The sequence below is a fragment of the Elephas maximus genome, chromosome 2, assembly GCF_024166365.1.
Source record: "Elephas maximus indicus isolate mEleMax1 chromosome 2, mEleMax1 primary haplotype, whole genome shotgun sequence".
Lineage (NCBI taxonomy): Eukaryota > Metazoa > Chordata > Mammalia > Proboscidea > Elephantidae > Elephas > Elephas maximus.
This window is the reverse complement of record NC_064820.1, coordinates 53,187,433-53,202,565: the sequence shown is the minus strand read 5'-3', so window position 1 is coordinate 53,202,565 and position 15,133 is coordinate 53,187,433. Positions and strand designations below refer to the sequence as shown.

Here is a 15,133-nt window from a genome sequence, read left to right as displayed (position 1 = left end):
TCACTGTCTATTACCACCAACATTACCACCAACATAGATATTAAGAAAAAAACACAAATAACTTTGCTGCCACCGCCCCCCGCCCCGACTCCTCAATTCAACAAGGCTTTTTATTTATTTACTTTAGGTATTAACATCTTGATTGGAGTACAGAGTTTCTTCTTTAAAATACCGTCAGCAAAGAATTGAAATAAAAAAAGAGCAATGATTTCCAGATAAGATTCTGACATTCTATTCAATAACTTTCCAAAAACTCTAGAACGGGTTTTCAGATCCATTCTTCTTAATGCCCTAACTGAGTCACGGTTACAGTGGCAGGCCTGTGTCATACTGTAATAAAGGAGAATAAGAACACCCAAGCCGAGGGCAGTAAATCCAAGGGTAAAGAGATTAGATGCTTAAAGCCTCAGGGGCTGATAGCTAGGAAGGCAAAAGAAAAATTCAGAAAGCCATATACAGAGTAAATTAAGAAAGGAGCAACAGAATTAAGATGAAGAAATACTAATCTAGATTCCTGAAAAGAAGTGATGGCGGGGGGAACAGATCTAAGACTGATGTTAGTAGAGTCAAGGGAATCAGACTGCAAAAGACACAAAGCAGAAAGTGACCAATTAGAGTCGTGAGAGCAGAGGACAAATTTCAGTGAGTTAAACAGTAAATGGGGATAAAGTGGTAGAGACATGGCTATAGAGGAAAAGACAAAAAGAAACTAGTGGATGAAATAGGGTCACTGCTTTGTTTTTATATAATAATAGCTGCCTCATAGTTTTCATCCTTTCGAGCTGAAGATTCCAGGAGGCTGATCAAGAAATTTAATGTACATATTCACAACCATTAAAATACGGTAGCTTGCAGGGGGAGGGGAGATATGGTACCTTGGATGCACAAGTTTAATTTAAAATGTGGGACAACTTTTCAGTTACTCAAGTTTAACTCAATCTTAGAATCAAACTTTAAGTTTTCCTCCAGGTAAAGCTTAAGAGTCCCTGAGTGGTGCAATGGTTAAGGCATTCAGCTGCTAACTCAAAGTTTGGTGGTTCGAGTCCACCCAGAGGCACCTTGTAAGAAAAGCTTAGCCATCTACTTCCAAAAAATCATCCATTAAAAACTCTATGCAGCACAGTTCTACCCTGGTGCACATGGGGTCATCATGAGTCAGAATCAACTCAGCAGCAACAGGTTTCAGTAAAGCTTTAAACAATTCTGATTTAATTTGTGTCCTTCTTGCTGTGTAAAACAAGGCAGACCCAACAGTCCAAAAAAGTAACTATAAACTAGGGAAGGAATAAGTCACAGAAGGAACAGTATAACCTGGCTGTCCCCAAACCCTAACTACATTATATATCTGAAACAAATTAGAAATAACTGTTTCTCATTTCCTCATTTAAACACAATCTTCTCTCCTTTATAAAGGATTAAATTATTCTAAGTGTTGATTTACAGACTTAAGTAAAACATTTACATAATTCATAACAATAAAGAGCATGTATTTCTTTCATCTAAATCAAGTTCTTGTTCAAAACTAAATACTAAATTCAACTGACATAGATCAAGGTAATGTCATAGTAGAACATTACCTTGGATTCACCAAAGCCACAATTTTTGAAATTTGTAATTCCCACAGGAATTCTAAATCACCAAAACATTGCTCAAGTACACTAAAGCCTGAATTTTGAATACTCAAGAGTAAATCAATTTGTGGAGATTTGGGAAATAATAATTCCTTATCTCCTAAAAAGTTTAGAAATATTCAATTACTATTTTTTTTAAACTATACAGTGTAAGAAGGATACAGAAATTTAAAAAAAAAAATTTGAACACTGACCAAAGGGAAAAAAATGAACACATTTATGACTCTTTTTAAAAAAATAAAAGAATGGCTTATACAAATGTGTTTAGTCTTTTATTGACAATAACGATCATTAGTTCATTAGTGCACATTATTACTGTAAGTTACAAAACCTACCCATTTGCTTTTATGAAATGTGTCAATAAGCGTTCAATTAGCTAAACTGGTCAGACTCCAACAATCATTTTCAACCTAGTTCACTACTTTAGGAGGCCTAAATAACCAGGCATGAGCCTGGCCCAGGTTGATACTTTCTCCATTTTCTACACACTGGGGGTGCTGCATGAAGTCATGTCCCACTTATAGCTCAGGCCCACATAAGCAATGACAACTCAGTATTATTGGCAAAGGAGTTGCCACAATGCAATATTCTTATTCCATTTTTAGTCTACACTTGAGTGCTGCTTGCTCCACAGAGTCTACATAACCATGTATACGTGGTTCCAGTTTCCAGAGAGGGAGTATTATCTCAGGCTATACTGTGAAGCTTTTAGTTAAAACTGATATTCTTGAAGAACCCACCCTACCTAAAATGTCATAAATCATCGAATTTATATCAGGAGAATAAAATAAACATGAAAAGATATTCAAACTCATTATTAATAATTGCAAATTAAATCTATAATGAGATTCAACATTGTATACATGAAATTGGCAAAAACTGAAAAGAATTCTAATATCATGGATGAGCTAAGTTATGAAAGTGCTCGTGGGAGTGTAAATTGATGTTGCTTTCATAGAGGAAACTTCACAACATGTGACAAATGGCTCAGAACTTTCATGTCTAAGAGTACGGCTGCTAACCAAAGTGTCGGCAGTTCGAATCTGCCAGGCGCTCCTTGGAAACTCTATGGGGCAGTTCTACTCCGTCCCATAAGGTTGCTATGAGTTGGAATCGACTCAAGGGCACTAGGTTACTGGGTTGGGTAAGAATATATTATGAGTAAATAACCAAAAAGAAAAAGAAAAACCAAAGACACTGCCATCTAGTCAATTCCAACTCATAAAGAATCTATAGGGCAGAGTAAAACTGCCCCATAGGATTTCCAAAGGGTGGCTGGTGGATTCGAACTGCAGACCTCTTGGTTAGCTGCTGAGCTCTTAAACACTGCACCACCAGAGCTCCATGAGCGAATAGACACTTGCAAAAAATGTAAATACAAGGATCCTTATTTACTGACAGATACTGGGAGCAAAAGAAATGTTCCCAAACAGGTTCACCCATACAAAGGAGTTACAGACAATTATTTATGGCTATTGTTAAGTGCCACCACGGCAACGGTTTGTCGTGCTGTAGTTGCTGGCGTATTGCTGAGATGCTAGAAGCTATGCCACCAGTAGTTCAAATACCAGCAGGGTCACCCATGGTGGGGAGGTTTCAGCGGAGCTTCCAGACTAAGATCAGGAAGGACCTGGCAGTCTACTTCTGAAAAGAATTAGCAAGTGAAAACCTTATGCATAGCAGCAGAACACTGCCTGATATACCCCTAGAAGATGGGCTCCTTAATGACTTAGATGGAGTCAAGGTTTTGGGACATTCACTTGTTGATGTGGCATGACTCAAAATGAGAAGAAACAGCTGCAAGCATCCATTAATAACTGGAACGTAGAATATACAAAGTATGAATCTAGGGAAATTGAAAGTCTTCAAAAATGAAATGGAACACATACAGATGGATATCCCAGGTATTAGTGAGCTGAAATGGACTGGTAAAGCCATTCTGAATCAGACAATAGTATGGTCTACTATGCTGGGAATGACAAATGTTGAAGAGAAATGGTGTTGTTTTAAACCCGAAAAACAACATTTCAAGATCTATCCTTAAATACAACACTGCCAGTGATAGGATAATATCCATATGCCTACAAGGACGACCAGTTAGTACTATTATTCAAATGTACACAAAGGTGAGAAATGCAAAGGTGAGAAAACTGAAGATTTTTACCAACTTCTGCAGTCTGAAATTGATCAAACATATAAGGAAGATGCACTTTTTTTTACCGGAGATTGGAATGCAAAAGTTGGAAACAAAGAAGGATCTGTAGTTGGAAAATATGGCCTTAGTGATAGAAACAATGCCAGAGATTGCATGATAGAGTTTTGCAAGACCAATGATTTCATCTTCTTTCACCAACATAAAAGGTGACTACACATGTGAACCTCACCAGATAGAATACACAGAAATCAAATCGACTCCATCTCTGGAAAAAATACAATGAAAAGGCTCAATATCATGAATCACAACAAGGACAGGGGCTGACTAGTGAACAGACCATCAACTGCTCATATGCAAATTCAGCTGAAGCTGAACAAAGTTAAAACAAGTGTGCAAGAGCCAAAATATGACCTTCAGAGTATCCCACAAGAATAGGCTAGATGCGCTAATAGACTGAACACGTATGACCGAAGACCAGATAAGCTGTGGGATGACATCAAGGACAATACATATGAAGACAGCAAAAGGTCACTGAAAAGACAGGAAAGAAAGGAAAGACCAAAATGGATGTCAGAAGAGACTCTGAAACTTGCTCTTAAACGTAGATAAGCTAAAGCAAATGGAAGAAACGATGAAGCAAAAGAGCTGAACAGGAGATTTCAAAAGACGGCTCAAGAAGAAAGAGAAGAATTTGCTTGCCATTTCTCAAGCTCCAAAAACTGAAGAAAAAATTCAAGCCTCAAGTTGCAATTCTGAAGGATCCGATGGGGAAAATACTGAACACTGCAGGAAGCATCAAAAGAAGATGGAAGCAATACACAGAGTCACTGTACCAAAAAGAACTGGTCTATGTTCAACCATTTCAGGAGATTAGCATATGATAAAGAACTGATGGTTGTGAAGAAGAAATCCAAGCTGCACTGAAGGTGAAAAACAAGGATGCAGGAATTGATGAAATACCAACTGAGGTGTTTCAACAAACAGATGCAGCGCTGGAGGTGCTCACTCATCTATGCCAAGAAATTTGGAAGACAGCTACCTAGCCAACCAACTGGAAGAGATCCATATTTGTGCCATTCCAAAGAAAGGTGATCCAACAGAATGGGGAAATTATGGAACAATATCATTAATATTATACACAAATAAAATTTTGCTGAAGATCATTCAGAAATGCCCGTAGCAGTACATCCACAGGGAACTGCCAGAAATTCAAGCCAATTCAGAACAGGGTGTATAATGAGTGACATCACTGTTGATGTCAGATGGATATTGGCTGAAAGCAGAGAATATCAGAAAGATGTTTTCCCACTGTGTCCAGTCAATTCCGACTCATAGCGACCCTATAGGACAGAGTAGAACTGCCCTGTAGAGTTTCCAAGGAGCGCCTGGCAGATTGGAACTGCCGACCTTTTAGCCAGCAGCCGTAGAACCACTACACCACCAAAAGATGTTTACCTGTGTTTTACTGACTATGCAAAGGCATTCCACTGTGTGAATCATAACAAATTATGGATAACACTGCGAAGAATGAGAATTCTAGAACACTTAATTGTGCTCATGCGGAACCTGTACACAGACCAAAAGATAATCATTCGAACAGAACAAGGGGATACTGTCATGGATTGAATGATGTCCCCCCCAAAAATGTGTACATCAACTTGGTTAGGCCATGATTCCCAGTATTCTGTGGCTGTCCTCTAGTTTGTGATTGTAATTTTATGTTAACAGAATTAGGGCAGGATTGTAATACCCTTACCAGGTTGCATATCTGATCCGATGTAAAGGGAATTTCCCTGGGATGTGGCCTGCACCACCTTTTATCTTTCAAGAGATAAAAGGAAAGGGATGCAAGTAGAGAGTTGGGGACCTCAAACCACCAAGAAAGCAGCACCAGGAGCAGAGCACGTCCTCTGGACATGGGGTCCCTGTGCCTGAGAAGCTCCTTGACCAGGGGAAGATTGAGGACAAAGACTTCCTCCAGAACCAACAGAGAGAGAAAGCTTTCCCCTAGAGCTGATGCCCTGAATTTGGACTTCTAACCTACTAGACTGTGAGAAAATAAATTTCTCTTTCTTAAAGTCATCCACTTGTGGTATTTCTGTTACAGCAGCACTAGATAACTAAGACAGATACTGTGTGGTTTAAAGTTAGGAAAGGTGTGTGTCAGGGTTGTTATCCTTTTGCAGTACTTATTCAATATGTATGCTGAGCAAATAATCTGAGAAGCTGGACTAGATGAAGAAGAATGTGGCATCAGGACTGGAGGAAGGCTCGTTAACAACCTGTGATAGGCAGATGACACAACCTTGCCTGCTGAAAGCCAAGATCTTATAATAGTGGTCTTATACAATATTTGTCCTTTTGCATCTGACTAATTTCACTCAGCATAATGCCTTCCAGGTTCCTCCATGTTATGAAATGTTTCATAGATTCATCATTGTTCTTTATAGATGCATAGTATTCCATTGTGTGAATATACCATAATTTATCCATTTGTAACAATATTTTTAAGGGAGAAAGGCTACTTGCAACACACATCTAGGAGTTTAGCATAATCCTTCTTTTACATAATAAATAAAAACTTGAAAGTAAGAGAGAGAACAAGTGTGCATATATGTGTATGTGCGCATGTGGATACAGAAAAAAGGTTGAAAGGAAATGTGTATCAGACTATTAATATATTATCTTTGGGTTCTGAAAATTATAAGTGATTTTTACTTTCTTCTTCATACCCTTCTGTATTGTCAAGATTTTTTTTTTAGAATAAGTTGTGCATAGTTTCCTTATAAATAAGGAAGACCAAAGAATTCATACATTTGAATTATGGTGCTGGCAAAGAATAAAATGAATATACCACGAACTGCCAAAAGAATGAACAAATCTGTCTTGGAAATCGTAAAGCCCAAAGGCTCCTTAGAAGTGAGGATGGCGAGACTTTATCTCACATACTTTGAATATGTTATCAGGAGGGGTCAGAAAGGACATCATGCTTGATAGAAGGTCAGTGAAAAAGAAGAAGACCCTCAACAAGATGGACTGACACAGTGGCTACAACAATGGGCTCAAACATAGCAACAACTGTGAGGATGACACAGGACCAGGCAGTGGTTCGTTCTGTTGTGTGTACAGTCAGTACAAGTTGAAATCAACTTGATGGCACCTAACGACAATAATGCATAGCTTCGTAAAAACCAGGAGCAGTGTAGATGTAAATATAATAAACCAAAAATGCTTAGAATTCTGTATTACCCTAGACTTTGAACGTGTTCTTCTATAAATGTACTTCTGTTCTATCTTTGAAATAAGTTCTGGTCTCCTAAAACAATCACAGCACGATGAGCAACACCTGGACAGACTTAATTTCCTAATGGCTTCAGAACACGGCTTAGATCCAAAATGCTGGCTAATGTAATTCATTCTATGACTACTGTTAAGTGAATGGAATAAAAGATGAGAAAATATTGGACCATAACAGCTGCTTCCCATGCTCATTCAAATTTTATTTGAGACAGGCCATTTAAAAATCTAGGGGAATCTATAGTCGGTTGTAATAAATAAATAAATGCAAGTCAAAAAGCAGTTAAAATTCTCCATCCTCTTATAATCAACTGATAACTTGGCTTATAATCTACCAAAGGCATTTAGTTTGAAAACTGTCTTTAAGAACCCCTGTGTTGAACTTATACGAAGAATTCTGTGGCTACTCCCCAACACCTTTACATTAAATATTTTAAGAGTTCCTCTTTTCTTGGGAGAAGCGTATAAAAACAAAGATAAGAACACTATAAAGTCCTGCTTCAAATGATTTAAAGTCAAGAGGTGAATACAGGTAAGAAAATCAGTAATTATAAATTATTGCTTTAAGTGGTATGGCAAATAAACATAGGGTGTCGGGGGTACAGTAAAGGCATTTAAGATAGGGGAATGACTAAGAAGAAGAAAGACAACTTAAGCTAAGTCTTAAAATTAGAGAGATAAAGAGTATTAATTCTTACGAGCCAAAGGAAGAAAAAAGGAATTATGGGGACAAAGAAAATACCCTACATCAGTAGGCCTGTCTCATTAGGTCCCAAGAGCATTCGTTCATTCAATCAAAAGTGTTTATTGAGTACCTTCTTTAAGTCAGGCATGATTCAAAGTAGAAAAGGCACTATTCTTGCCTTTAGGGAGCTACAAAGAGCCATAAACAGGGAGTTTGAATCATGTGATCTCTATCCCCATATGACCAAGTATCAAGGGCTAAGGTTGCATCTTGGAAAGACGTTCAATCTAATTGTGAGGGTCCCGAGGAAGATTTTTTAGAGGAAACGGCATCTAAACTGAAATCTCAAGAACAAACAGGAGTAAATATGCAAAGTACAAATTAACATTAAAAATAAAAGTGGTGGGTATTGGTGAGATACAGCTGGGGAGATCAAGAGATGCTACATCACAAGGCACTTTTGAATGGCTTGGTGAAGAGTTTAGATTTCACTCTGTGGTCAGTAGAGAAACTAGGAAGGGCTTGAAAAGGAGGAAGTAATGTGATCAGATTTATACTAAAAGATCACTTTGCTATGGGTCAAATAAGGACCAAAAGAAGGGAAACGAATTTGAAAAATGGCTTTTAGAACAAAGTAAGAAATGTTGGTGACCAGAAGGAAGGTAGAGGCAGATGGGATGGAAATTAGGCACTAGGTTTGATTGATATTAAGAAGGTAAAATAAATAAGAATGTGGTGACTAACTGTAGATATGAGAGACAAAGGCGCCTTGGATGCCACCTAGGTTTTTGACATGGGTAAATTAAAAAAAAAAAAAAAAAATTTTTTTTTTTTTTTTTTTTAAATATGGGTGAGAAACTTAGAAGGAGGGTAGGAGATGAGTTTCATTTTTAATATAATGACTTTGAGGATTCTTAAAATATCTAGGTTGTGATGTACAGTAAGCAGGTAGATATAGAGAACATAAATCTAGATCTGGGCTGAACCACCTTACAGAAAAACAACAGAGTTAAAAAACAAAGGGTCAGGAATTCAGGAGATCTCTGAGACATGATAACAATTTGTATCTGAATACAAGGAAGGTGACAGAGGTTTCTCGGAGTTTGTCCAGTGGGTAAAGATGGGAGCACAGGAAGGAACATTAAAGTACATTAGCATTTAAGGGATTATAAGAGGAAGTGGCGTCCATAAAAGGAATACAGCAGTCAGAGATGCGAGGCACAAACCAGGAGTCCCATCACACAGGCCAAGGGCGAAGAGCATTTCCGAAAGCAGGAAATCGCAGCAAGGGCTACATACATCCAAGTAAAATAAGAGCTGCTTCAGTGAAGTACTGGAGGTCATGTCTGATTCAATGGGCTGAATGGAAAATGGAATGCAAAGGGTGTAAAGAACAACACAATGTTACAGAGCTTGGCTTTAAAGGACAGGAAAGCAGGGGCAAATTAAAAAAAAAGGGGCAAACAAGAGAGTTTTTGTTTGCTTTTTTTTTTTTTTTAACACAGATAGGTGTTAGTGAAAAGGTGATGAAAGGGAAATAAATCATGGAAAGGACAGGCACCAGGTGACACAAAGGAGGCGTTACGCCAGACTCCTTGACAATGACATTGAATGAAGATGAAAGAAGACAGGATGAGCAAAGACAAAGAGTTGTAGGCATCTGGCAAAAAATAAAAACAGTTGTTATCTGTCGGTTACTAATTTTTATGTGAATTTTAATGTAATGTCATCTGTAGGGAAGTGGAGAAATAAGTTTGAGGAGGATAAATACGGAAGGCGGTGGAAGGACAGAGAACATTTCAAGTAACAACTATGAAGAAATTAAAGGACACATTATATTTGGGCAAATCTGCTACAAAAGACCTCTTTAAAGTATTAAAAAGCAAAGATGTCACTTTGAAGACTAAGGTGTACCTGACCCAAGTCATGTTGTTTTCAATCGTTTCATATGCACCCAAAAGCTGGATGATGAATAAGGAAGACTGAAGAAGAACTGATGCCTTTGAATTACAGTGTTGATGAAGAATATTGACTATATCATGGACTGCCAGAAGAAAGAACAAATCTGTCTTGGAAGAAGTTCAGCCGGAATGCTCCTTAGAAAGGAGGATGGCGAGACTTCGTCTCACGTACTCTGTACATGTTATCAGAAGGAACCAGTCCCTGCAGGACGGCATTATGATTAGAGGGTCAGCAAAAAAGAGGAAGACCCTCAAGGAGATGGACTGACACAGTGGCTGCAACAATGGGCTTTAACATAGCAACGATTGTGAGGATGCCACAGGACCAGGCACTGTTTCATTCTGTTGTACATGAGGTTGCTATGAACTGGAACCAGCTCAAAGGCACCTAACAACAACTCCAAGAACAGGAGAAAGAGCTGAATCAGGAAACAGAACAAAGATTACTGTCCCTACGTTAGCTGTCACTATGGCCCCAGCTGCCCATCTTGCCATCCTTTGGAGGTGAGAAAAACAGTGACTTCAGCTCCCCGTGCTGTATGGCTTCTCGCCATATGCACAATTGTGATGTTTCCCAGGTGGAACAGATGATGTAGGTGCTCCAGCTACTCCAAGCAACCCAGGGGCAGATGCACCAGTAAATATCCTTCCAGGTGGGATGGTAAGGCACTTTGTGGCACTGTCCTTCTCCCACACACACTCCTGTTTGCTGAGACTCGTAATATCCCAGGGCCAACAGGTGGTGATGTTGGGTTGTTGCAAGCAGCTTCTGGAGAGGGTGCGTTAAGTCTGGGCACTTACATATTTGCTAAAAAAAAAAAAAAATTTTCTTTTTTTTTTTTTTTAAGTGCAGTTAGAGGGTAGTGAATTTGACCTTGGGCAAACTTTACAATACTGTAACACCGTGCTTGGGCTTCTGGTCTCAAAGCATTGAAAAACATATCAAGTCAGTCAGGGTTGAGGGCAGTGGTTAAGGCTTAGAATTGATAGCCTTCTCTACAACTGAGTAACTGCACCAAGGCACCCACACTCTCACAGCTGAATCCAATCAGGGTTAGCTTTCAGCCATCTGCAGAACAAGACTTCAGGGGACTGTGGAAAAAATTCCCAGACCATGCGCATCTAATGGTCTTTAATGCATTTCCAGACAGCCTAGTTCTCAGGTTGTTGAGCAACGTGTCTGAAGCCTTGCCTCCATGTTCTGTTTACCATTTTAGCCCTCCAAGGCCTTTTGGCCACTTGTGTGGGTTGCCCTGCTGGCCATGCCTTGAATTTATCTTGAATTTACTGTGCCCACTCGATGTGAGTAGGGGCAGGTCTGGCCTCAGGCAATATAACAAAATCCATGTCCATCAATTATATTAAGCCAGATGTAAAATTGCACATTTAGTGCTAGGGTAGCATTCTTCTTCTGCTTCCCACAAGGTGGCCAAGAGTCACAAAGTGGGATATAAAATGGTACAACTACTTTGGAAATCGATTTGGCACTTCCTTAAAAAGCTGGAAATAGAACTGCCATATGATCCAGCAATCCCACTCCTTAGAATACATCCTAGACAAATAAGCCTTCACACGAATAGATATATGCACACCCATGTTCACTGCAGTACTGTTTATAATAGCAAAAAGGTAGCAACAACCAAGGTGCCCACCAATGGATGAATGGATAAACAAATTATGGTACATTCACGGAAATCCTGGTGGCGTAGTAGTAAGTGCTACGGCTGCTAACCAAAGGGTCGGCAGTTTGAATCCGCCAGGCACTCCTTGGAAACTCTATGGGGCAGTTCTACTTTGTCCTATAGGGTCACTATGAGTCAGAATCGTCTCGACGGCATTGGGTTTGGTTTCGGTTTGGTATATTCACACAATGGAATACTATACAACAACAAAGAACAAAGATGAATCTGTGAAACATCTCATAACATGGGGGAATTTGGAAGTCATTATGCTGAGTGAGATTAGTAGCAAAAGGACAAATACTGTATGAGACCACTATCATAACAACTCAAGAAAAAGTTTAAACACAGAAGAAATTATTCTTTGATGGTTATGAGGGTAGGGAAGGAGGGAGAAGGGTATTCACTAATTAAATAATAGACAAGAACTATTTAGGTGAAGGGAAAGACAACACACAACACAGGGGAGGTCAGCACAACTGGACTAAACCAAAAGCAAAGAAGTTTCCTGAATACAACCAAACACTTCTAAGGCCAGAGTAGCAGGGACTCAGGTCTGGGGACCATGGTTTCAGGGAACATCTAGGTCTACTGGCGTAACAAAATGTATTAAGAAAACACTCTGCATACCACTTTGGTGAGTGGTGTCTGGGGTCTTAAACGCTAGCAAGTAGCCATCTAAGATGCATCAATTGGTCTCAGGCCACCTGGAGCAAAGGAGAATGAAGAACACCAAAGACACAAGGTGAATATAAGCCCAAGAGACAGAAAAGGCCACAAAGCCCAGAGACTACATCAGCCTGAGACCAGAAGACCTAGATGGTGCCCAGCTACCACCAATGACTGCCTTGACAGGGAACACAACAGAGAATCCCTGATGGACCAGGAGAACTGTGGGATGCAGACCTCACATTCTAATAAAAAGACCAGACTTAACGGTCTGACTGAGACTAGAGGGACCTCAGAGGTCCTGGCCCCTGAACCCTCTGTTAGCCCAAGACTGGAGCCATTCCCGAAACCAACTCTTCAAACAGCGAATTTGCCTGGACTATGAGACAGAAAATGATACTGATGAGGAGTGAGTTTCTTGGCTCAAGTAGACACTTGAGACTATGTGGGCAGCTCCTATCTGGGGATGAGATTAGAAGGCAGAAGAGGACAGAAGCTGATTGAATGGACATGGGAAATACAGGGTGGAGAGGAGAAGTGTGCTGTCACATTAGGGGGAGAACGGATAGGATTACATAGCAAGTTATGCATAAGTTTTTGTATGAGTGACTGACTTGATTTGTAAACTTTCACTTAAAGCACATTAAAAAAAAAAAAAAAAGAGTCTAAAAATGACTGCCAGATCTTGGTTTCACTGTTCCCACTCTACCTGCCGATCTCACACCCTTTTCTCCTTTTCTTCCTCTTGATCTTCCTGCTCTAGAAGAGTTCTGATGTTTTAACAATTTTGCTGGGCCTCGGCATAGCAGTAGGAGCAAAAATATGGGCACCCCTTTCAGGAGGTAAAAAAAAAAAAAAAAAGAAAGGATGTTCTTTTTTGTATTGTTGCATGTGATTAACTACCTGTGATATGGTTGCTGTCTCCTATCTTGGGGGAGGTAGTAGGAGTTCCAGTGGTGACTAGTGACAAATTTCTCCCCATAATGAGGTTGTTAACAGGCTGCAGCAAGAGAGCGTCATTAGCAGGAGTCCCAAAAAGCCAACACTTAGGCTCCCACAGGTTCCCACTGCAGTCCACCTTCCAATGTAGGCTCCACTCGTACCTGGCTAGCATCAAAGTAAAGCACAGTGATAAGCAGAGGACTACAACAGCCTTAGGGCATCAGCATCCTTGGGGATACTATTGGTTAAGCCCCTGAGTGTCTTAGCATTTTACTACTACAGTGAGTCCACGGTGCCAACCAGGGTCGTTCTTCTCTCCTAAACAGGATCCACACTGTTTCCAGGACCTCAGGCTATGGGTTCAGCCTCTTGCATGGTATCCTTATCTGGGCCACTCAGCACTGACTTGATATAGGAGCTCTGCTGGTGGTGCTGACAGAGCCTGCGAGGGATAAAGATAAGAGGGCGGGTGTCCAGCACATGCGACTGTTAGTGATCTGAGGTTGGGGATTTCTCCTTTGTCTGTGGTCCCAGTCCACCTGTGGAATGGGTAATCCTTGCCCACCTCAGGCTCCCCCAAACCCTGATTTTCAATCACTCCTAATGCAAAAGTATAGTGTGGTGTCCGCTTGGGTTCCTGGAGAAGTAGAAGAGCAAGGGAATGAGAGACTGTAAGAAGGATGGATGACCAGAGAACCTTAGATATTGAGCGGGAACCAAGAATGAATGTGACATGTACTGGAGTGTTCCCAAAAATGCCAACACTAGCAGCCTTGGGCTGGAATGATAGTGTCTGCAACGGAATCCTTCAATAGAAAATACCCACAATACATGTGCATGCTGGGATCTATGCTTCATTTAGAGAAATTATGTGGATTGTAAGAGACTCTTCAACCAAATGAAGCAGACGGCAAGGGGACACATTAGTTCCCAGGTATCTAACCAGATATTCAGAATCTGCAATATTTTTTCTGGATCACAGAAAGTTGTAGCAGGTATAGTAATGCTCACCAAATACTCCTTTTGCTCCCCTTCATTGCAACTCTTACAGTTGGGCAGGCATATATGACTAAGGTAAGCCCATGAAATGTGAGAGGAAGTAATATGTGTTATTTCTGGGATGAGTCACTGAAAGAAAGGTCCAGGCAGAATTCTCCAGTTTCTGTCTTCTCCTGAAATACAGACCAAGGAGGGTGTGTTTCAAGGTAATGCAGATAAAATACGGAGGTCCTTCAATCTGATTTTCCAAGTGACTATAGTGAGCAGAGGATGACACTACCCAAAGATAGGTACAGAGTCAAAAAGAAACCTGAGTAGAATTAAGCAGAAGGAGCCCTGGTGGTGTAATGGTTAAGTGCTGGACTGTGAACCAAAAGATTGGCAGTTCGAACCCACCAGCAGCTCTGCAGGAGAAAAGAGGTCTCACACTCCCAGATCTCGGAACCTACTATACAGCCTGGTACTGGTACAAAAGACACAGACCAATGGAACAGAATTGAAAATCCGGAAATAAACCCATTCATCTATGGACAGTTAATCTTTGACAAAGGGTCGAAATCTATTAAATGGAGGGAAGGTAGTCTCTTTAACAAATGTGCTAGCAAAACTAGATATCCATTTGCAGAAAAATGAAACAGGTTACATACCTCACATCATACACAAAAACTAACTCAAGATGTATCAAAGACCTAAATGTAAAGCCTAAAACCATAAATATCATAGAAGAAAAAATAGGGGCAAACCTGGCAGCCCTAATTTATGGCATAAATAGACTATCAAACATAACCAGAAAAGCACAAACAGCAGAAGGTAAACTAGGTGATTGGGACCTCCTGAAAACCAAATACTCATCTTCATCAAAAGACTTTCCAAAAGAGTAAAAAGAGAATCCATAGACTGGAAAAAAATTTTTTTGGCTAGACATATCTGACAAGAGTCTAATCTTTAAAATGTATAGAAAACTCCAACAACTCAACAACAAAAAGACAAACAACCCAATTAAAAAATGGTCAAAGGTCATGAATAGACATTTCACTAAAGAAAACATCCAGGCAGCCAATGAAGAGATGCTCATGGTCATTAGCCATCAGCAAGAGGCAAATCAAAACTACAAT

At 39.9% G+C, this 15,133-nt stretch overlaps 1 protein-coding gene across 2 annotated transcripts in view; it reads right to left on the bottom strand.

The window, feature by feature from the left end:
- PARP8 (poly(ADP-ribose) polymerase family member 8) overlaps positions 1-15,133 on the bottom strand; it is a 189,722-nt gene that overhangs the window by 145,017 nt on the left and 29,572 nt on the right. The gene's annotated exons all lie outside the window — the stretch shown is intronic.